Here is a 24511-nt window from a genome sequence, read left to right as displayed (position 1 = left end):
GTGTGTGTGTGTGCGCTCAATTGTGTCCAACTCTTTGCAACCTCATGGACCCTAGCCCATGAGGTTCCTCTGTCCATGGGATTTTCCAGGCAAGAACACTGGAGTGGGTTGCCATATCCTTTTCCATATAAATAAGGGTAAGTGGTTTTTAAAAAGGCTACTACAGCAAAAAGTCATTTCATAAACTAGAATAAAACTATGTGGTTCATGTGTTAAAATGATCATCTAAGCACACACATGCCTTCTACTGTATTCCTGCCTTTAGAAAAGTCTAACTCATCCAGCAGCATCCAAGAGCTCCAACAACAGCCAGCCAGCTCTGCTGCCCCAGCACACGTCGCCTGCTGTGTTATCAGACCCAACAACCCCGCATGACTGCAGAGTGAAAAACATGGTCACCCGGAGATACACTGCACTACCTTCTTGCACATCAATTTACCAAATAAATGTTCCACACGACACAGGCTAAGTCTCCAATGACTGTACACACATCATGGTGAGCACCTCTGTTTTGCAGCAGACAGTGGCCAAGGAAGACTAGCTAAAGTGCATAGACGTCTACCTGGCTCAGTCTAGCCCTGGGAATTAATGTTTAAGGATTGACAGAAGCTATAGCCAGTCTTGGCTTCTCAGTCCCAGACTGGCAGAGCCGGCTAGGATTTCATTCCTAATAAATCTTTTGAGAGACAACTGAAATAAAAAAAAGTTTTCTTACAACTCTTTGCTATGTACCATTCCCTTCCATTTCTCCCCAAGGAAGACTACATTCTGTACCGGATCAGGTTGCTTTTGTTGTTTAGTCTCTACATTCTGTTTGACTCTTTTGTGACCCCCGTGGACTGCAGTCCACCAGGCTCCTCTGTCCATGTGATTTCCCAGGCAAGAATCCTTGAGCAGGCTGCCATGACCTTCGCCGGAGGATCTTTCCTGACCCAGAGGTGGAACCCCTGTCTCCTGAACTGGCAGGCAGATTCTGTACCTCTGAGCCACCTGGGAAGCCCCACCAGGTCAGGTACCACATCCAATAATAAAAGAGGCCCAAGGAGTCAACAAGCAGACAGAGCATCAACGGGGGGGATAGCACAGGAGAGACCTGGATTCAACTCAAATGCGGGTTCCATCAGTAACTAGAGGTATGACCTAGAGAATCATCACTTCTGAGGCATTTTCAGTTTTGTGCCATAAAACAGAGAAAGAGAGTTCAATTTTTCAGTCAATGGGGCAAATGGGACAAGTAACCAGAAACGTAACTTAAGGCACGTGTACCCGAGGACATCAAGTTCAGGTGCAAGGAAGCCCTTTAATAAATCATTAGGATTGCAATGCCTGAGCGATGGTATTTGTTTATCCTTTTTACAAAATGCTGTAAATGACTATGTACGTACATGCATACATACGAAAACACAGTTTATGTAAATTCAAAAGGCAATCATACTATTCATTCTAGGTGTTTCATAAATGCAATCTTTTTTTCCTCCTTGTTTATCTTCTACATCAGTAATACTTCATTCTTTCTTGCTTTTCTTAATGCACATAAAGTCACATATATGGTTGATACAAAGAAGAATGTAGATTACACAAAAGCATATGAGGGTTGGCTTTTTCTTAACTGATGAACATCACCCATACTTCTCCACACACTGCTTTCCTCACTATCTTGCACAAATTCCTCCACGTCGACAAGTAGAGCTCCAACTCACTCTTCGACAGGCTACCTAACAGACCGTGATATAACATGTTCTGTTGATTCACTCTGCTACAGATGGGCTTTTTGTTCATTTTGGTCTCCATTGTATGCTGCTTAGAACCATGTCACACTTCACTTTCTTGTTCATAAGGCCTTGCTATTGTTTTCCACTATGGGCTAAAATCCCAGCAGTGCCAACAGAGCGAAGGGGTTTGCTCTAAGATCAGGAACTAGGCAAGGATGCCCGCTTCAAGCACTGCTCTTCAACACATACTGGACGTTTTACACAGAGCAATGAGACAAGAAAAAAACAAATGCCACCCAATCAGAAAGAAGTAGTAAAATTATCTCTGTTCATAGATTATATCATCTCATATGTAGAAAATCCTAAAGGTAATAATAAAAAATTGTTAGAATTAACAAATTCAGACAAGTAACAGGATACAAACTCAACACATAAAACTCAGCTGCATTTCTATATACAGGAAAGCTTTTTTTTAATACAAAAATAATTCCACTTACATGAGCATAAAACAGAAATACTTAGGAATTAATCAAGGAGGTGAAAGATTTGTATTGATCCAATAAAAACTCAGAACATCGTAAATGAAGTTAAAGGCATAAATAAATGGAAACACACCCCATGTTCACTAATTAAAAGACTTAATATTGTGAAGATGTCAATACTATCATACATTCAATGTAATCGCTATCAAAACCTCAGATGTCTTTTGTAGAAACAGAAAAATTCATCATAAAATTTACATGGATTCTCAAGGGGACCCAAAGAGCCAAAGCAACCTTGAAAAGGAACAAAAACGGAGCACTCTCACGTCTTCATTACAAAACTTACTACAATGCTACAGTAACCAAAACATACAGGCCAATGGAATAGAGTGCCCATGATCTTGACAAGAACAGTCTTTCCAACAACTAGTGGTGGGGAAACTGGATAGTCACACTGGAAAAAAACAACAAAGTGAGAGAAGTTAGACCTTCACCGATGCGTCTGTGAGGCCACACTGAACAGGCAGGTCACAGGTTGGGCAGAATGGACCCAGAGTATAACATCACACACACAAAAGTTCATTCAAAATGGATCAAAAATCTAAATGTGAGACCTAAAACTGTAAAACTCTTAGGAGAGAACATGGGGCAAAATATTCATGAATCTGAACTTGGCACTGATTTCCTGGATATCACAGACAGCAAAAGTAGATTTCCCAAAAAGTTAAAAATTTTGCACATCAAAAAACATCAACAGAGTAAATAGGCAACTTACAAAATGGAGTATTTGTAAATCATACATCCACTACAGGATTAATATCCACAATACATAGAAAATTCATAAAACTCAACAACAACAAAAAATCAACAGTAAAATTAAAAGATGGGCAGGGCCTTCCTGGTGGATGAGTGGTGAAGAATACGGCTGCCAATTCAAGAGACGGGTTAGATTCCTGATCCATGAAGATCCCACATGCCTCGGAGCAACTGAGTCTGTACACCACAGCTACTGAGCTTGTACTCTCGAGCCAGGGAGCTGCCAACTACTGATCCCAAGGGCTACAACTACTGAAGCCCACATGCCCTACAGCCTGCGCTCGGCAAGAAAAGCAGCCACTGCGACAAAAAGCTTGTGCACCGCAACTAAAGAAATGCTCATGCAGTAACGAAGACCCAGCACAGCCAAAAAGAAATTTTTTAAAAAATTACTGATTTTTAAAAAGAATGGGCAAAGGACTTGAATTGATATTTCTCCAAAGATACAAATGGTCAATAAGCACATGACAAAATCCTCAATATCACTTATCATTAGGGAAGAAAAATCAAAACTGCAATATATGATCACCTCACATCCATCAGGATGTCTACTACAGGGGCAAAAAAAGTGTTTGCAAGGACGCAGAGAAATTAAAGCCCTCTGTACACTACTGGTGAGCATGTAAAATGGAACGACCACCAGGCAAAGGTGGGTCCTCAAAACTTAAAAATTAACCGTATGTTTAGCACTTTCACGTCTGGGTTTATACCCCAAGGAATTGAAAGCAGGGTCTCAAAGAGATATTGGGTGCACCTCTGTTAACAACAGCATAGTTCACAATAGCTAAAATGTGGAAGCAAATCCAGTGTCCATCGATGGTGGACTGATTTTTAAAAATGTGGTTTACGGACTTTCCTGGTGGCCGAGTGGTTAAGACTCTATGTTTCCACTGCAGGGGGGCAGGGTGCCATCCTTGGCGGGGGAACTGAGATCTTGCATGCTGCATGGACACCAAAATAAAAACAGAAAAGTCTAGAGATACAATGGATATTATCCAGCCTTAAAGGAGAAAGATATGACATATTATACAACATGGATGAACCCTGAGGGTATTATGCTAAATGAAATAAGCGCACCACAAAAAGATTTCACTTATGTGAGATACTTAGAACAGTCAAAATCAAAGCCACATCAAGAGAATGGTGGTTACCAAGGGCTGGGGGAGGGGGAATGGGGACTAACTGAACAGGTATAAGAGTTTCCATTTCATAAGAAGAAGAGTTCTGGAGATGGATGGTGGCAACAGGTGCATGTTATGAATGTACTTAATACCAATACACTAACACTTTATAAATGGTTAGAATGATACTCTTTCATGTTATGTATCAGTCCAGTTCAGTCGCTCAGTTGTGTCCGACTCTTTGCAACCCCATGAATCGCAGCACGCCGGGCCTCCCTGTCCATCACCAACTCCCAGAGTCTACCCAAACACATGTCCATCGAGTCGGCGATGCCATCCAGCCATCTCATCCGCTGTCGTCCCCTTCTCCTCCCGCCCCCAATCCTTCCCAGCATCAGGGTCTTTTCCAATAAGTCAACTCTTCACATGAGGTGGCCAAAGTATTGGAGCTTCAGCTTCAACATCAGTCCTTCCAATGAATACCCAGGACTGATCTCCTTTAGGATGGACTGGTTGGATCTTCTTGCAGTCCAAAGGACTCTCAGGAGTCTTCTCCAACACCACAGTTCAAAAGCATCAATTCTTCGGCGCTCAGCTTTCTTCACAGTCCAACTCTCACATCCATACATGACTACTGGAAAACCCATAGCCTTGACTAGACGGACCTTTGTTGGCAAAGTAATGTCTCTGCTTTTAAATATGCTATCTAGGTTGGTCATAACCTTCCTTCCAAGGAGTAAGCGTCTTTTAATTTCATGGCTGCAATCACCATCTGCAGTGATTTTGGAGCCCCCAAAAATAAAGTCTGACACTGTTTCCACTGTTTCCCCATCTATTTCCCATGAAGTGATGGGACCAGGTGCCATGATCTTAGTTTTCTGAATGTTAAGCTTTAAGCCAACTTTTTCAACTCTCCTCTTTCACTTTTATCAAGAGGCTCTTTAGTTCTTCTTCGCTTTCTGCCATAAGGGTGGTATCATCCACATATCTGAGGTTATTGATATTTCTCCCGGCAATCTTGATTCCAGCTTGTGTTTCTTCCAGCCCAGCGTTTCTCATGATGTAGTCTGCATATAAGTTAAATAAGCAGGGTGACAATATACAGCCTTGACGTACTCCTTTTCCTATTTGGAACCAGTCTGTTGTTCCATGTCCAGTTCTAACTGTTGAGAAACCTGTATGCAGGTCAGGAAGCAAGAGACAGGTCAGATGGTCTGGTATTCCCATCTCTTTAAGAATTTTCCACAGTTTATTGTGATCTACACAGTATGTATATTTTATGACAATTTTAAAAACTGAAAGAAAAAAAAAAAAAAGAAAGCCACAATGAACTATCACTAACTCCCCAACCCCCAAATTCAACGAGTAACCACCCTGCAACAGAGAGTTTGTGTGTCTATGTTTTAATTTTACTAAAATGTCAGATTATTTTCCAAAAAGGCAGTATCAATACCATTTCCCAACAGCGATGTACTTAAGAGTATCCTTTTCTCTTCCAGTAAGATTTTTGTTGTTATTCGGTTGTTAACTTGTGTCCCACTTTTTGTGACCCCATGGACTATAGCACACCAGGCTCCTCTGTCCTCCACTATCTCCCAGAGTTTGCTCAAACTCATGTCCATTGAATCAATGATGCTATGTATCATCTCATCTTCTACTGCCCCCTTCTCCTCCTGCCCTCAATCTTTCCCAGCATCAGGGTCTTTCTTTTCCAATGAGTCGGCTCTTCGCATCAGGGGACCAAAGTATTAGAGCTTCAGCATCAGTCCTCCCAATGAATATTTAGGGTTGATTTCCTTTTGGATTGACTGATTTGATCTCCCAGCTGTCCAAGAGACTCTCAAGAGTCTATTCTAGCATCACAATTCAAAAGCATCAATTCTTTGGTGCTCAGCCTTCTTTATGGTCCAAGGCTCATATCCACACATGACTTCTGGAAAAACCATAGCTTTGACCAGACGGAACTTGCAAAGTTATGTTGCTTCTTGACCCACATACAAGTTTCTCAGGAGACCGGTCAGGTGGTCTGGTATTCCCATCTTTTTAAGAATTTTCCATAGTTTGTTATGATCCACATAGTCAAAGGCTTTAGTGTAGTCAATGAAACAGATGTTTTTCTGGAACTCCTTTGCTTTCTCCATGATCCAACGAAAGTCAGCAATTTGATTTCTGGTTCCTCTGCCTTTTCTAAATCCAGCTTGTACATCTGAAGCTCCTGGTTCATGTACTGCTGAAGCCCAGCTTGACAGATTTTGAGCATAACCCTGCTAGCATGTGAAATGAGTGCAAATGTACAGTAGTTGGAACATTCTTTGGTACTGCCCTTCTTTGGGATTGGAAAGAAAACTGACTTTTTCCAGTCCTGTGGCCACTGCTGAGTTTTCCAAATTTGTATATTGAGTGATGCACTTTAACAGCATTATCTTTTAGGATTTTAAATAGCTCACCTGGAATTCCACCTCCTCCACTCCTTTGTTTGTAGTTATGCCTCCCAAGGCCCACTTTCAAACTCCAGGATGTCTGGCTCTAGGTGAGTGACCACATCACTGTGGTTATCTGGGGCACTAAGACCTTTTTTGTATAGTTCTTCAGTGTATACTTGCCATCTCTTCTTAAACTCTTCTGACAGGTCCTTATCATGCCCATTCCTGCATGAAACGTTTCCTTGATCTCTAGCCTTTCCCATCTATTGTTTTCCTCTATTAAAGCCTTCTTATCTCTCCTTGCTATTTTCTGTCCGTATAATTTCTGCCAGTCAGAATGGCATATTTCCTGGCCATTTATACTTGTTCTTCTGTGACTTACTTCTTCATGCCCTGTGCCCATTGTTCCATTGGGATACTCACTCTTTATAGTCCCCTAGTTTGTCAATATTTTGTTCTTAAATTTCTTGTATGTCCACTGACTTAATGATATCTTTTGTTACATGACTTTAAACTTCTATGATCTAATGTTTGTCTTTTACATGTTAGAGCAGGGGCCAGCAAACCATAGTCTGCCACTTGCTACCATAAAGAAATACAAAGTTTTATTGAAACATAGCCTTGTCCAAGGTCATGTTACTGCAAAAGACAGTGTCTGGCCCTTTACCAAAAAAAAAAAAAGTCACCAATGGGTGCTATAAAATGTCAAGAAAATGGAGTGCCTGGTATGTCTCCTTTCCTGTCCACCTCCAGAAGAATTTAAGCTCCAAAGGATTTTTATTTGTTTTATTCATTGACATACTGCATAAAACAGTATCTGGCAAACGGTACCTATTAAACTTTCAGAATGAATGCAAGGTCCTTGAGCTTTCACATTCTTATTTAGAAATGTAACCAAATATTATGAAATTTTAATAGTATTGTGATAAAAGAAAAATCCCAGAATTCCCTGGCAGTCCAGTGGTTGACACTCCATGCTTTCACCATGCAGGGGGCATAGGTTCCATTCCTGGTCGGAGAACTGGGATCCCGCATGTCATATAGCATGGCCAAAAAAAAATTGTTATTTTAAAGAGGAAAGATTCTTTTTATTAGCTGCTGCTGCTACTGCTGCTAAGTCGCTTCAGTCATGTCCGACTCTGTGCGACTCCATAGATGGCAGCCCACCAGGCTCCCCCATCCCTGGGATTCTCCAGGCAAGAATACTGGAGTGGGTTGCCATTTCCTTCTCCAGTGCATCAAAGGGAAAAGTGAAAGTGAAGTCGCAGGAGAAGGCAGTGGCACCCCACTCCGGTACTCTTGCCTGGAAAATCCCATGGATGGAGGAGCCTGGTAGGCTGTAGTCCGTGGGGTCACTAAGAGTCGGACACTTTTTATTAGCAACGTGTGATTTTATTAACTTTCATTGTTAAAAAAAAAAAAAAAATCAATGAGAATCAGTACACCACAGTTTTATAGCTGAGAAGTATCCCAATAGTAAGGTCATCCCATATGGGAAACATTTGTGGTTCAATTTGATGTCTTTAAAAAAAAAAAAATCAATAATTGTTTTAGAGATTCTTTATATACAGGCATCAACACAGAGTACTCAAGACACTTACTGCTTATAAATTATTCTTCAGTTAACAAATCTGATCAAGGTGTCTAAGCATTTTCACCTTAAAGAATCTGATGAGGAGGGGGAACACTCCCCACTGAACTTGATAACCAGCAACACATACAGCTTTAGGTTCTGGGCTCAGCTAATCTACAACAAACCCAAGACAACAGGCTCATTCTAGAACTCAAACTGTAGGAGACACATGTCATCTGGGGTGCTTTTTCCTCTTTTATTTTGCTTCCAAGTATAACTTTACACTGCATTATGAGACTACTATGTGTTTTATTCAACTTAGTAAAGGAAAAAAAACTAAGCCCAAAATACAATGTATAATCCTTTCAACCTTTGTCTTTATGTCAAAGTCTTCTTAGTAAAATACTGGAGGGAAATGCTCCAAGATCACAGAAAAAAATTCTCATAACCCTTGTAACATTACAGTCTAACTTCTCTTACTCCACAAAATAAACACTGTCCTTTTAAACTATTAAATTACACTGAACAGCATCTATGTTTCATTGCTATGGTCAATGAAGATGGGTTAATGCTCTCACCACATCCTTGAGTCTAAGTACAGTTTTCCTTCTACTTTCTTAGACACTTTGGAAAACATGCATAACCCCTAGTAACATGCAGTAATACTCTTCTTGCACTTTCAAGGTTGACAAATTTTAAAAGCTTTTTTAACCCTATACCGTCTATATATTTCTGCTGATAGTGAACAGTGTGATATCAGGAAAAAAGACACCTGGGCATCTTATACCTAAGAACATTATGTCTGATAAAAGCAGGAACTCCCCATAGTAAATAAATCTATCTATAATAACCCACCACTAAGAAAAAGATCATAAAGAAGAAAGAACAGAAAATGGACAAGGAATAACAAGGAAAGAAAGAGAAGAAAAATCTGTCTCCAGGTTCTCAGTGACTGGGGTGGGGGGAAGAAAAGTACTGAAAGATGACTCTCATGATGCCATATATATCCAGAAAAGTGTGTGTACAGGGTGATTACAGTTCCAAGAAGCTGGAATTTAAACTAAGACTGAGGCAGCAGCACACAGATGAAAGGAGGCCCCTTTAACATTTGCTCCTGGAGGCCAGCAATGCTCAGCAGTTGGCTGGAGACTAAGCTGGCCCATCCTGTGGAGCTACAACAAAGGGACGAAACAAACTCGAGTCCCCAGGGCCCCCCTCCCGACAACGCGTGAAACAACTTGATAAATGATGGCTCTGTCGGAACGGGGAGATGGAGACGCCTGGGAGCAGAGGGGGATGTACCTCATTTAGGAGGCCGAGGGGGAGGGAGAGGGGAGCCGGAAGGGAAACAGAGTGGCAGAGAGAAGCAAGACCACCTTATCACACAAACAATCCACCAGAGAACCTGGAAGCAAACACTCACAGCCCACCCAGTGCCCAGGAACTAAAGTTCTCAGAGTACACCAAGAGACTGCACAAGGCACCAGGATTCTAAGGGCAAAGTTTTCACCCTCCATGGCCCGTTTTCCAGCCTCAAGGCCAAGCTTAAAAAAGCACCCTACTCTGGTTACTTCATTCATTTGGGGATGACCTGAAATATAAACTCCACCCCGGAAATATAAACCCCACCCCCACCCAGCCTGTGCCTAAAGGCTGCTGATTGAGAACTAGAAAACAGAACACAGAGCCCAAAGTTCAGCTCAAGCCAAGGAAACTAATTAATTACCCTAAAACAGAACCAGGGGGAGCTCACAAGGGGATCCAACACTGAAACCCTCCTCCTCCCCTTCCTCTAGAGTGCCTGCAGGACTACTAATACAACCTCTCCTGCCTGATGACTGCCCTGTGTGGAGAAAACTCAGCCTGAGAAGCAGGCGTAGGAGGTACCTCCACCTGAGAGAAGAGCTGTGGAATTAGCAGTGGTTCAAACATGGGTTTTCAAAATCAGTTACCCAAAGCGTAATTAACTCACTCAAAAGGGACATAGCCTAAGCATCTGATGAAAAGCAATCAAGCACATTTACAAAGATACAACTCAAAGGTGGGGACAAACAGGAAGCATGTAAAGAATGTTAACTGACTCGAGTCTTTTCAAGTCTCTCCAATGTGTCGTGATGAACCAGAAACAGGCAGTGTGAAATACTGCAAGCTGCATCACTGAATACAAACTCCACCTAAAGCTTATCAAACTCAGCTTTGACTGTAACTAAGCATAATTAAAAGTAACAGCAAACTGCATTCCGAGAAAGTGAAATTAGGGGATTTATCTTTCCTGATGCCCAGTACTTTCAGGAATTACTGATAACTCATATATGATGGCCCCAAATCTAATTTATTACCATGTATTTCAGAGCATCTGACATACAAGTTCATGGTCAGAGAGACACTGTCTAGTCTAGGGGACAGGACAACCAGAGAAAATAACCATTTCACCAAGTCGGGGGGCCCTGCTCCCAATAGTTTCACTTTTCTTGGGGTCTTGTAGAAGGCAATCCAGGAAAGATGATGAATCTAATCCAGGCTAAATGTATTTATGATCCACCCAGAATTTCCACTGCATTAAACAAAAACTTGTTCAGCAACTAATTTCACTTGTTAATTCCCCGGAAAACTGCCTTCTTAGGCTTTGTACAGCTCAAAAGGGGCTCCAGGCTGTCTAAATGCAGCGGAGAGAGAAGAGGCACTGCACCGTGAATCTCACCTTGAGACAAGTTGCAGCCAAAAACCCATCAAGCACAACCCTATCTCCCAATTCTACCTCACCTTGCAATCCTGCTGCCAACGTCTTAGGCAGACGTTAAATAAGAGCATTTCTGTGTGTGGGCTGTCCACCTTCATCACATAACTTAAAAAGATTTGTGGGTCAACTGGTCTGTGATTATAAGCTGGTAGCATGAAGAATATTTGTTTGGTCAACAGTCTTATTGTTTTGTTTAACTGGTTGCATAACTTTTTTAAAAGTCTGGATCTCTCACCTCTTGAACAATCAGAAGCTCTAACTCTGCCCCGATGGTTCTCTGTGACAAGATTCAGCTGCAGCTGATTCAGCTACAGAAGAGACGTGCACCCTCCAGCTCACCAGCTGGAACTCAGCCTACCCCTCACTCCATCGGCAAGTCGCCCACCTGGCTCTGCGGGAATCCCAGCCGTCACATGCCGCTTGGCAACCCCAGTGAGCAGCGACCCAGGCTGCAGGAGGACAGGCCCGCTCAGTGCTCCTCTCCAAGGGGAGCAGCAGGCCTGCTGATGCCAGCCACTCTCCTCTTCAGCTCACCCCACTGGAAAGAACCAATTTTCACCTCCTTTGAGAAAATATCCTCTCCTTAAAATGCACACAATCACATGTGAATATTAACAACAATGAAACAATGGGAAGAATGTGTTAATTTTAACTTCTCTGACCAAATCAAGACATGATCTGAGTTGATATGTTACTGACCAAGTTTTAAATACCTTCATCAGTTCTCCACATAAACTTTTTCCAAACCCTGGGCATTACACTAACAGCATTCCTAAAAAATCTGTCAACTGTTACTGACACAAACTACATATAAAAGTGTTTCTAAGAACTTTTTAGATGCAGCCTTCACATACACATTGACTTTAACCAGTGATACCACTCTATCAGTTAACCCTCCAGTTCCTCATGATACGTAAGCTTCCCACCCCAAAGTCAGAGTAGCAAAGAAGTATCAGGGAAAACACCAGGCACTATGTTTGCAGACCTCCCTAGAGCATCTAGGTCGACATGTAAGTCTTTGAAAGCTATAATCAACAAGACAGATAAAAGCAAGTTTTACTGAGGAAATGGGAAGGATGGAACCCTCACACACTGCTGGTGGAAATGTAAAATGGTGCAGCCACTTGGAAAAAGTCTGGCAGTTCTTCAGGAGAAATGAATACCTACATCCACAGAGGCTTATACATGATGTTCATAATAGCAGCATTATTCACAGTGGCCCAACGTGAAAACAACTCAAATGCCTATCAGCTCATGAATGGATAAACAAAATGTGGTGTATCCCAAAACCAGAACGCTCCTTGGCAACAAAGGGGTGAAGTACTAACACCTGTGTAGCACAGAGAACCCTAAGTAAAAGAAGCCAGTCACAAAAGGCCACCTTTTGTACTATTCCATTTACCGGAAATGTCTAGAACTGGCAAACCTGACACAGGAAGGAGATCAGAAGTTTCTGGAGGACAGAGTGGAAGAAGGGAGTAGAGGGTGACTGTCCAGAAGTCGGAAGTTTCTGTGAGAGGTAGTTGAAAATGTTCTAGGATTGATTGCAGTGATGGCTGCACCGCTCTGTGGATACACTAAAACCAATAAATGGCGTATTTTTAGTGGGCAAATTGTGTGGTTTGTGAATATCTCAATGAACTGTTACCAGAAAGAAATAAGTCTTTGAAAAAATACCAGGAAGTGTACTCTGGATTTTTTGGTTGTGATTGTGGTTACGGTTCTTTTTCATTTTAAAGTAATGCTCCAATGATTCAAAATGGAAATACCTTTTTTTAGTGTACTGAATTCAGGTTGAATAGCAGTGTATAAAAGCAAAGTACTGATGGCAGTTACTCAGCATCTATACACAAATCATTTTATGATGAGGCTCAAGAAGGAATGGACCTCCCTGAGAAATTAACAGATTCAAGCAAAGACTAGGACGTCGTGGAGGATGACCGAGACCATCCACTCACCAAGAACAGGAAACGTCTGTGTAATAATCCCAGTGTCAGGCGCTATGCCTGATGCTTCACACATGCACTAGTTGTAATCCTTCCAACAACCCTGCAAGATGGGTGTCACTATCTTCATCTGAAACAGCCAAAACCAAATAGCCTCAAGACCAGGAGAGAACAGTTCAACTCAGTAATCGAAGATTCAGCTTCCTGACCCATGAAAGAAATAACAATGTTCCCTAAATCAGAGCAGTTTTAAGAGCTCTATGAAACAAGATGTATTAAGAATCTGGCATTATTTGCAGCAACATGGAAGGACCTAGAGATAATCATACTAAGCAAGCCCGAAAGAGAAAGAAAAATACCATATGACATCACTTATATGTGGAATCTAAAATATGGTAAAAGTGAACTATGAAACAGAAACAGACTCAAAGACCGAGAGAACAGACCTGTGGTTGCCAAGGGAGGGGTGTGGGGGAAGGGAGGGATTGGGAGTTTGGGACTCACAGATGCAAACTATCATATATAGGATGGATATACAACAAGATCCTACTGTACAGGGACTAGCCTGTAATATTCAACTGAATCATATTCAATATCCTGTAGTAAACCATAATGGAAAAGAACATGAGAAAGAATGTATACTTAACGGACACAGTAAATAGTCACTTACATTTGTTTCTTTTATCCCCGCTTCAGTGAAAACAGACAAACCCTTCAGAAAGCTACCAAAAACATGTATAAATGATGGAGGTTGTGATCCTATTCAAAGATCATCACTACTGTCATTTTCACCAGGGCTGGCTTTCTGAGCAACAAACGAGGACACACGGCATTCACAGAGGTTACCGTGTTAGCCAAACAAAATAACAGTTAATGTGACATACATTTAATGATGTAAGTTACCATAATTGTGCTAAATAATAAATATAATGGTGGCAGTGATCGTCCATAATTATTATGACTTATATAGGAAGAGTAATTGTCTTCAGTAATTGCCATCTTCTGAAAACCACAGAGACACTGCAGCCACACCCACAGAGACAATAAAGCTTGCTGTCGTCCTCCTCTCTGCACAGTGTGACTGGAGCTTAGGGCAGAACCCTACTTTGCCCAGCATTACAATCTGCCGCTCGGCCCCACTGGGAGAGAGCTGGCAGGAGAGGAGAGGGAATCAATCACTGCCTGAGAGACATGGGCACTGGGTGCAGCGTGCTGGCGGTCGAGGGGAGAGGGTTAGAGCCTGATGAACCGGGCGAGGATGAGACGGCTCAGAGAACCTCTTAGAGAACTGGGGGCAACGGAAGAGCAACAGATGGAATGATGGCCACAGGACCCACGGGACAGGGTCATGGGTAGGGCACAGAAAGGTAGGAGCGCACCAGCAGAATCCGTGCCCAGAAATCCACATTCGTGTTCACCATTTTGCTAGAACAGATAATGTGCATTTATCATAGAGCACCCTACTGTAAGTCTGACCAGTTTAACAGGACTGATATATGAAAGATATACTGCAGCTAAAATGGCCAAAAAAAAGCAGAGTTACCCAGTAGCTAGCAGTCTGACATAATCTGAAGAGCCAGAAACAATCTTTTAAAAAGCTAATTTGGGCTTCCCTGGTAAAGAACCTGCATGCCAGCGCAGGAGACACAGGTTATATCCCTGATCCAGGAAGATCCCACAGGCCATGAAGCAACTAAGCCCTCTCGCCACATCTATTGAGCCTGTGCTCTGGAGCCCGGGAGCCACAACTACTGAGCCTGTGTGCTGCAACTATTGAAACTCTCGAAATGAGAAGCCCCCACTCTCTGCAACTAAAGATAAAAAAAAGTCTATGTGTCAACGAAGACCCAGCAAAGACAAAAATAAATAATTTTTTTAAAAAAGAAAGCTAGTTGTTTTAGAAAGCTGGAACAAGAGTCCCCACCCCCAAGCCTACACGTGGAACCACTAAAGTTAGGGCAGAGGCATAAGGTGCTCAGGAGAGAGGAGATTCACCATGTGCTGCCATGCAGGAGGCCTAAGAATGCAGTTACTGGGACCAGATAAAAGTATGTCCCCACACTAGGCTGGGGGGAGAGGAAAGAATGGATACTGTTGGGTTCTAATGCTCACCCCCTGACTGTGTGGGCCTGCTGCGTGTGTTCTGCAGGGCAGCTATCACTCTACGAGGCAAGAGGAACTCTTAGGGAAATGCCATCATTGATATTTTGTTTGGGGTGCTGGTTACACAGGTGTATACAACTGTTGAAATATAACTGTATACTTAATCAAATTGATTGATTTTTTTCTTAAGATTGGGAAGTTAAATACATTCTATATAGATTTCTTCTCAAAATAATTCAAAGTTTAGGCCATAATTTCATAAACAGTGGTACAGTGGTAAACTTTGCAATACAAAGAAATCCTGCCTACCCAGAAGTTCCGCTTCCAAGGAAACTGAAGGAAGCCACAATTTACCTTTCGCCCTAAACAGAGACTGTAGCAAAGACACCGTGATTTCTTAGCACTTTTCCCCTCACTTTTTGCAAAACTTGACCAGTGAATTAATCTATGATACTTTCACTAACTACAAGTTATTAAGTTGCTACAAAAAATATTCCTTAGAACTAAAAGTAATTATTGCTTCTCCAAGAAGCAAGTACTGTCCAGAAAACTTCCAATTTTATAAAGTGAAACAATTACCAAGAGGTGACCCTGGGAGAGAACATAATAGTAGCCAATGGTTGTGGCTGGCCAGTATTTAAATTTACCTAAATGTGCTCTCTATTTGAATTCACACCACAGAAACTTGCTGAATTTATGTAAGAAAGCCCATCAGAAATTAAGTCTCTTCCTCAAGAAAAAGGATGGGCAAAACACTCACCAAACCTACATGATGAAGCAATTTTAAATTCTTTTTTTTTTTTTTACACATTTCCAACGAAAAAATATGGAACGCTTCACGTATTTGCGTGTCATCCTTGCGCAGGGGCCATGCTAATCTTCTCTGTATCGTTCCAATTTTAGTATATGTGCTGCCGAAGCGAGCACGCAATTTTAAATTCTTAAAAAAAGTTCCTCTGTTGTGAAAGAACACACCTGATAACTTCAATATGACATTATATATCAAGAGACTTTAAAAAGGCTAGCCCTCTAATCACAATTGTGCACATTTGATATCACTGGTACTTTATTACTTAAAAAAAAAATAAGGCAAAGCACTGTAACAATCTTAGTGTCCGAACTGGAGAAGTAATTAGACAAACAGTATCCGTCCATTCACTGCCTGACTGAGATCTGAATCCAGGCAGTTTAGAGCCCAAGCCCTTAACTAACGTCCTCCATTGCCCCACCCACTCTATCACTCAGGGCATTACTGAGGGGAAGATATTTATCAATATTTGACAGCCAAGTAAACCAATACAAAAAGCAGTAAGAAATAATAAAAGTCTAGAAAAAGAAAACAATTAAAAACACATATACTGCATCTTCTGGACTCACAAAGTCAAGCAATTCTAAATGGCAAATTTATCAAGAAAAGTGAAATATACTCTCCCATTCAGCTAAGATCTATCATGATTTGTTAATCTTACTAGCAAGCCAAACAGTTCTAATAAATGCACTCTGCCTATCCATAACAAAATATTATTACAGTAAAAACCTCTTTGTATGCCTAATAGTTAGCACACAGATGCTATATACCATCAGAACTTTCTGGAATACCAAATCCTAGATTTTCAGATTTTTACTGTACTTTGATGTACTATACTACAGGTCACATTGTTTCCAAGAGTTCCAGATGCATTTGGCCACTACATTATCTCATTTCAACTTCAGCCCTATATAGTTCACATGCTCCATGCAAAGTTGCTCAGTCATGTCCAACTCTTTGCAACCCCGTGAACTGTAGCCCGCCAGGCTCCTCTGTCCATGGCATTCTCCAGGCAAGAACACTGGAGTGGGTTGCCATGCCCTGCTCCAGGGAATCTTCTCGATTCAGGGATTGAACTTGGGTCTCTTAAGTCTCCTGTACTGGCAGGTGGGTTCTTTACTGCTAATGCCACCTGGGAAACCCCAGATAGTTCACACGTGGTACTAAAAGGTGATATTAACACTACTTCATGCAAGCACATTTGGGAGAAGATGATCTCTCTTTTCCACTATAATGTACAAACATTTGTTTCCCTTCTCTCTAGTTTATAGCAAAAGGAGAGATTTCAGATACTGTACAACAGTTTTATACCATGTATCTTTTTATATCGAATTATTTATATAGGGGAATTACAATTTTATCCTGAATACCATGAGTTTTACAACACAATGAAATAACTGGAAGAGACCTAGGGCTTAGTGGAATAGGCACTGTAAAGCACTACTCTGGAATCATTTAGAAAATGCTATCTGTCTATGGGTATTTCTCCAGAGGAACAATATAAAATATGAAGGAAATTACAAGCCCTGTCATATTGCCTGCACTCCAGTGAATTATACCCAAAATGCCAGTCATGTCCCAATTTACATATGGATTACTCTGTAAGTTTCAAAAGTCTTTATTTGAAATGTATAGCAGGAAAGCAGTTCACCTAATAAGCAGCAGCATATTGAATGAAAACACTGGGCCAAAAAGGCAGGGCATAATACTGAACTTTCTAAGAAGGGAAGAAAAAGGACACTGAAGTCAGAGACTTGGACAAAATGCCAGGTGCCTGTCAACAGGCACACTTCACTAGCAAGAGGAAAATCACTTCATCTATTGATTCATCTATTCTAACACTTAAGGGCCCACTGCTACACACGAAAGGCACCAATACAAATGGCTTCTAAGTGAACTGAGTCACCACCATACTTTTCCACCATCTAAATAAGAGACAATTTAGTAAGAAGTATTTTAAGAGTTGTATATAGGCAACTCTTAACTTTTACAACCACACTTCAGGAATTCATCACTGGTTACAGATTCCTCACACATGCAAGCATGCCCTAAAAGGAAAGATCATCAAGAAGGGCTAAGGTGAATGATGGACAGACCTGGCCCCAATGAGCTATGATCCACTCCAACTCCTTACCCCAACAAGTTTTCTCCCATCCTAGAGAGGGAGCAAAAAGATGACATCTGCATTTGTTCAAATTAATCTTTTAGGTACATTCTTTACCAACTAAGGTAATTCACATCAATAACAATACTTGCAATACACCTCAAAACTTGGTCATCTGAGACCCTGTTTTCCAGAGACTTGGACTGATTCTAGACTCTGTCTTCCAAGTAAATGTATGTGAAACTTGGACTAGCTTTAAACTGCACATCTAGCTTTCAGAACATCTGGAGAGGAGGGTCTGTCCAAACTGTCAGACTGAATACCAAATGCAAAACTGGACCTACGGTCCTGCAGCAGAGACGGTCCTCTGAGACCAAGCACCCACTTTCTTGCTGCTCACACCAGAGTATCCAAACAGTGTGTGTGTTTGAGGGGTGAGGAGGCAGGGGAGCAAGCCAAGCAATGGTCGGACAGTGAGTGTGACCGAACAGGTCGCCTAACGCCAAGACAGAACAGTGCATTAAGGATCCAATTAGAACAGTTAAAAGCAAGGTCTAAGCGTCACTTGAGGTCTTGACCAGTAAGTGCCTGGAGAAGAGAACCTTGCAAGGAAGAAGTACCCCTCCAGTACTGTGAGGACACAGCTTGTTCCTATTTTCCCCACACTCCAGCTTTCAAGGTCAGAACTATGAACTTGCTTTCTCTGTTCTCCCACAAGAATAACTTTTTGATTCTGATCCCTTTATAGGAGGTTCACAATCATCACAGGTCTCCCTCATCTAAAACTAGCCTACGGGCTCTGCGGAGGATGTCTTTCCAACAAGGTCAAGGAATGGTCTGTGTGTCCCAAAAGTGGCAGTGGGGCTGAGCCCAGACTCTCTCCACCTAAGAGTGTTTCCTAAAGAAAACTGTAACAATGGCTAATCAAAAAAGTCTGACTGCAGCCCGTCTTGGGGGACAGAGTGCAGACGCACAAATACACTGCAGTACCCACCCCATCAGGAGAAAGGAGGTGGCTCTGAGCTCCCAAAGAAAGGCAGCACACCCCTAATGGAAATGGCAAGTCATGTGCAAGCTTCTTGAGTGACTTCAAGAGTTCTGAGGGATATAGCAGACTTCCAAATACAACCATCCCAACCTCAGAAGTCCTCATTTGTGGTTGGCTGAGCCTCCAGAAAAAAGGGCTCACCGGCTGACCCCACGGCACAGGGCAGGGGGCGGTGGGCATCTTTCTATCTTCCATCAGTTAGATCTGCTGAAGACAGGAGGGATCTGCAAGAGTCCTCGTATCCCTCCCCCAAAGTGAAAAACCAGCAAGTGATACTACTGCACTGGGAGCCAAAGGCTCAGGCTCTTCAGCCCTAAGAATGGGAGCCACACCAAAGCCCAAGCCTGCTTTAGGCACACACAGCACAGAAGTAGCTGCAGGGTGCAGGGTAGGGCAGCGAATGAAAATGCAAAGCAAAGTCAAAAACAGAAAATGAAGTGTAGCTCTAAGAAAACAACTGGCCTTGGTTGCACTACTGAGTCTCAGGGGTGACAATTTCTATGGCCTTACTTTGCGGAACCAGACTAAATACACAGAACTTACCCTTTCCCAAGGGTAATTTATTGTAACTCCTAGTTACAATAAATAAGAACACCAAAACTGCAGCCACAGCTATTGATCATCATTCATTCAACATGCAAAAGAAAGGAGGTAAGTTATTAGAATACCAGCCATGACAAACAAAAACATCACTTACTGATTTCTACAGCAGTACTGAGTATTAATACGGAAAATGTTCATTATATATGACTTTAAAAAGAAATAAAACTATATATGTTATAATGGGCTTCCCACGTGGCTCAGTGGTAAAGAATCCGCCTGCCAATGCAGGAGACACTGGAGACCTGGGTTTGATTCCTGGATCGGGAAGATTCCCTGGAGTAGAAAATGGTAACCCACTCCAGTATTCTTGCCCAGAGAATCCCATGGACAGAGGCCAGAGGAGTCTGTGGGGTCACAAAGAGTCAGACACTGCCGAGCACACACACACATAAAACGTTATAATGATACCACATATTTTAAAAGTATTCAATATATGTCTGCATGATATAAATAGATCTACACTGGCTCAAAATAATTATAAATAATCATTATACTTTTTTGCCCATTTCAATCCTGTCTCTGCACTGGACATTTCCATATCTATGTAACTTGACAATTACTTTCAGCAAAATCCAGCTTTTACATCACACTTCCACTACATCATGTTCATCTGCTGAGGGAAGGCCCAGATGGTCTTTCACACTGCACTGGACAGCAGGAAGTGATGGACTCACTCCAAAGAGCAAAGCCTCCGCCTGCAGCCTTCTGTTAACCCTCCCCGTCTCATCCGCCCCGTTCCCAGTTCCTATATGTACCCTCTGCACAAGTAAGCAAGCTCTGTCCTCCAAGTGTCTCTTCCCATAAAGCAGGGAGAAATAGCAATATAACACTCAAATTAATTAATTAATTAATTCTCAAATAAACCAATGCTCCTACATTAGTCTCCTAGTCCAAAAACATTACTCTGTGCTCGGTGTTAAAAGCTACAGCAGGTACTCAGAGTACACAGCCCCTGATCACAAAGAACTAATAAAACTTATAGAGTCCAAATAATAAAACAGAACTCATAAATATGCAACAGAGAGTAAATTATACAGTATTTTTAACTGCTAGGCTTGGCTCTCATTTCCAACCCCAACCGAACCCACCACCTTACTGTACGACTCTGGGCAAAGTCCTCATCTGTAAAATGGGAGCTAAACCTAGATGATCTTACCTTCCAGAGTTCTAGAAACAAACCAATCAGGGAAGGAAAGATAAATGTGGGCTTCTAGAATGAGTTACAGGTTTACCTTTGAGCAGACAACAACTGAGACTAAATACCAAGCGAATATGGCAACGGGAAAAAATCTCCAGTCTTACTATACAAGCAGAGCAATCTAGAAAGCAAATGCAAAGAAGAGTATACTCTCCTTCCGCCCATCACAGAAACCCTGCACGAGGGTCACTACATCCACAAATCTACCGTCAGGAGAGGAGAGGAACCTGCGTGTGCAGCAGCTCTGTATCAGGCACAGTTACGAAGACAAATATGCGTTAGGCACAGTCTCTGCTTTGAGAAAGTTTATTTCACTTCATTCATTCATTCAGTAAATATTTACTGAGCACCTACTATGTACACAGACACAGGAACATGTTCCAGGCAAGAGTAAATAGGACAGACAAGATGCCTGCTCAAAAAACTCAGTCCTGGGTGTACACAAAACAAAAACAACGCCAACTGCAGAAAAAGAAAACTGAAAAAAGCAGTATGACACTCAGGAAGAGAGGCATGGCTGCTCTAAACTGGCCAACTGAAGAAAAGCATGTGCAATGGGAATTTGCTGTATTATTCTCTCCACAATACTCACTCGAAATTTCTACAATAAGCCATAGTCGGACAGGATAATGAGTGCAGGTTTCACATGTGAGATGACATGTGAGCTAAGATTTGAAAACCAGTACAACGCATGTCTCCCTATGCCCTCCAGAGAGAGGCAACTGCTCGTGCAAAGGCCTCAAAGAGCTGGGATCCTTCATGAGAAAAAAGGGCTCATGTGCCCACACCAAGAGCCAGGGAGAGGAAGGAACGGGCCAGGAGTGGAAGCAGAGCCTGTGGGGACCCTATTGCACAATGGTAAGGAGTTCAGTTCAGTTCAGTTCAGTCGCTCAGTCGTGTCCGACTCTTTGCGACCCCATGAATTGCAGCACGCCAGGCCTCTCTGTCCATCACCAAGTCCCGGAGTCTACCCAAACCCATGTCCATCGAGTCGGTGATGCCATCCAACCATCTCATCCTCTGTCGTCCCCTTCTCCTCCCGCCCCCAATCCTACCCAGCATCAGGGTCTTTTCCAATGAGGCAACCCTTCGCATGAGGTGGCCAAAGTATTGGAGTTTCAGCTTCAACATCAGACCCTCCAATGAACATCCAGGATTGATCTCTTTTAGGATGGATTGATTGGATCTCCTTGCAGTCCAAGGGACTCTCAGGAGTCTTCTCCAACACCACAGCTCAAAAGCATCAATTCTGCGGCGCTCAGCTTTCTTCACCGTCCAACTCTCACATCCATACATGACCACTGGAAAAACCATAGCCTTGACTAGATGGACTTTTGTTGGCAAAGTAATGTCTCTGCTTTTCAATATGCTATCTAGGTTGCCCATAACCTTCCTTCCAAGGAGTAAGCGTCTTTTAATTTCATGGCTGCAGTCACCATCAGCAGTGATACTGGAGCCCCAAAAAATAAAGTCTGACACTGTTTCCACTGTTTCCCCATCTATTTCCCATGAAGTGATGGGACCAGATGCCATGATCTTAGTTTTCTGAACGTTGAGCTTTAAGCCAACTTTTTTACTCTAAACCCAAGAAGCAGCCACTGGAGGGTTTTAAGCAGGAATGAAAACATAGGAATATACTTGTTTTTGTTTTTAATTACAAAGCAATACAAGTTAGGTGCTAAATGATTCCAAACACATTCATGTTTAGTAATGGGATGAATTTACCTCCCTAATCACTTTAGTTCCTAATTTCAAACACATTAATGTAAGAACATTTAGTTCAGTTCCTGGGGAGGTGGCTCAGAAGCATACCGGGTAAAAAAGAATCAGTGAGAAATTAAATTCTGTTACAGACGTCCAAGGGCTTCCCTGGTGGCTCAGCCAGTAAAGAATCCACCTGCAATGTGGGAGACTTGGGTTCAATCCCTGGATTGGGAAGATCCCCTGGAGAAGGGAAGGGCTACCCACTCCAGTATTCTGGCCTAAAGAATTCCATGGACTGTATAAGCCATGGGGTCACAAAGAGTCGGACACGACTGAGAGTCTTTCACAGACATCCATAAAAACTCTGAGCAAACAGATTGTGGGCTAGAATTTCAGACTCATGTAAAGCAGAAAAATATTCTGGCTACTGGGCCAGCAGCCACATAAATAAAGGGAAAAGGTCAGATGAATGATTTCCCCCCATCACTGACAGAAAAGAATGGGGACCCCCAGATGTTATGTCCATGCTCCTGACTTCTCACCCAGTTTATTTCTAAAGAATCACATAAAAAGAATTTAGAATCCACAGAGACATTAAAAAAAACAAAAAAAAGACTCCACAAAGACAGAAGCAGATTAGTGGTGGCCAGAGCTGGGGCAGGGAATGGCGAGTTGTCTAAAGGGTGTGAGGTCTCCTTGTGAGGTGATGGATATATCCTGGAACTACAAAGAGATAGCAGTTGCACAACATACTGAATTTACTAAATGCCACTAAATTATACACTTTAAAGTGGTTAATGGTTAACTTTATGTTATGTGTATTTTACCTTGAATCTTTAAAAATGAAGTTGAAAAGAATGAAAAATAAGAGCAGCTGATGGCGAGAGCATGTAAGTCACTGGAAGCAGTTTTAGAGATCCAGGTTCTATCAAAACTCAAGATAAACTGAATATAGACCATTCTTAAGCTCAGCAGTATTGACATTTTGGCCCAGAGAACTGTTCTGTTCTGGGGACTGTGGATATTTGGCAATTTCCTGGGCTTCTAACCACTGGATACTAGGGGGCCCCCGTCCCAACTTGTGGCAACTAAGAATGTCTCAAGACTGTCAAAGTCCCTTTGAGAGGCACGGCACCCTGCTGTCAAGACAACCACTAACTTTTCTACATCTGAATTTCCTCAGCCACCAGATGTCCATCACCTTACCCAAGGTCTCTTTCATTTCTGGAATTCTAGACCATATTTGGTTCACCACAAGTGATCTATAATCTAGTGCAGCCTTCTCTTCCACTAACCTTACTCTGTGTCTTACAAGGCTGCTTCAAGGATATGAAATAACCAAGGAAATGCTTTAGTGAAACCTCCTCAAAGAGTCAAACTGGCTAGCCAAAAGAAATGCTGGTACAGAAGTTCTTCCATTAAGACTCCAAAATCAGTTAATAAAGGAATATTCAAGTAAGAGAACTAGTTTCCAAATCTGTAATTTTGTTTTTATTTGTATTTAATATGCCTCTTAAATAAGATCGTCTCTTGAAATTAACTGAAACATCTTTTCTCAGAGTTTTCAAGGATTTTAGGCTCCTCTGTATTCGTACATGAACACCCCAGGAATCCTGGGCAATAAAGGGTTAACCTACTAAGTTCTGTGTATGCTCAAAGAATTACAACCAACTTCATTTAATTATTAAGTAGCCAATAAGCCAATCTCTGTGGCTGGTTAGTGCACTAATGAAATAAGGCCTTCCAGTTCAGAGCTGTCATTCTAATCAGGAGACTGTTCTCCTCAGCTAGTAGAAAGAGATGGCAGGCTCTAAGGACTCACATTATGAATTTGGGGAAAGAGAAAAGGATCCATGTCATATTTCACTCTTTTTGTGTTTAAAGGTACCCAAGCTCCTGAACTGACATTTAAAGAAAACTCCAGCCAACGATAGCAGACCACACATTCTTTTCAAGTACACATGAAATAGCTAGTAAGCCCACGTTGTGGACCACAAAACAAGTCTCAATCAACTTTAAAGGATGCCAACTTGAGGCAAGAACCTGTGGAGTAGAGGAAGCATGTCTCCCCAAAAGGAAATAATAGACAAAAACAATAGACAACCCCACTAGCAAAGATAAACATATCCC

The 24511-nt window shown here is 42.0% G+C and overlaps 1 protein-coding gene and 1 non-coding gene across 2 annotated transcripts in view; both read right to left on the bottom strand.

The window, feature by feature from the left end:
* The window catches only part of CECR2 (CECR2 histone acetyl-lysine reader), a 114393-nt gene that overhangs the window by 59195 nt on the left and 30687 nt on the right, over nt 1–24511 (bottom strand). The window lies entirely within an intron of this gene.
* On the bottom strand, nt 15737–15843 carry LOC145503993 (U6 spliceosomal RNA). Its single transcript, XR_014051985.1, has one exon. It is a non-coding gene; the product is annotated as a U6 spliceosomal RNA (small nuclear RNA).

This window comes from Giraffa tippelskirchi, chromosome 4 (genome assembly GCF_054371585.1).
Source record: "Giraffa tippelskirchi isolate mGirTip1 chromosome 4, T2T-mGirTip1v1.2.pri, whole genome shotgun sequence".
NCBI classification, from domain to species: domain Eukaryota; kingdom Metazoa; phylum Chordata; class Mammalia; order Artiodactyla; family Giraffidae; genus Giraffa; species Giraffa tippelskirchi.
The sequence above is the reverse complement of the archived record's forward strand: the minus strand, read 5'-3'. Positions and strand labels throughout refer to the sequence as shown.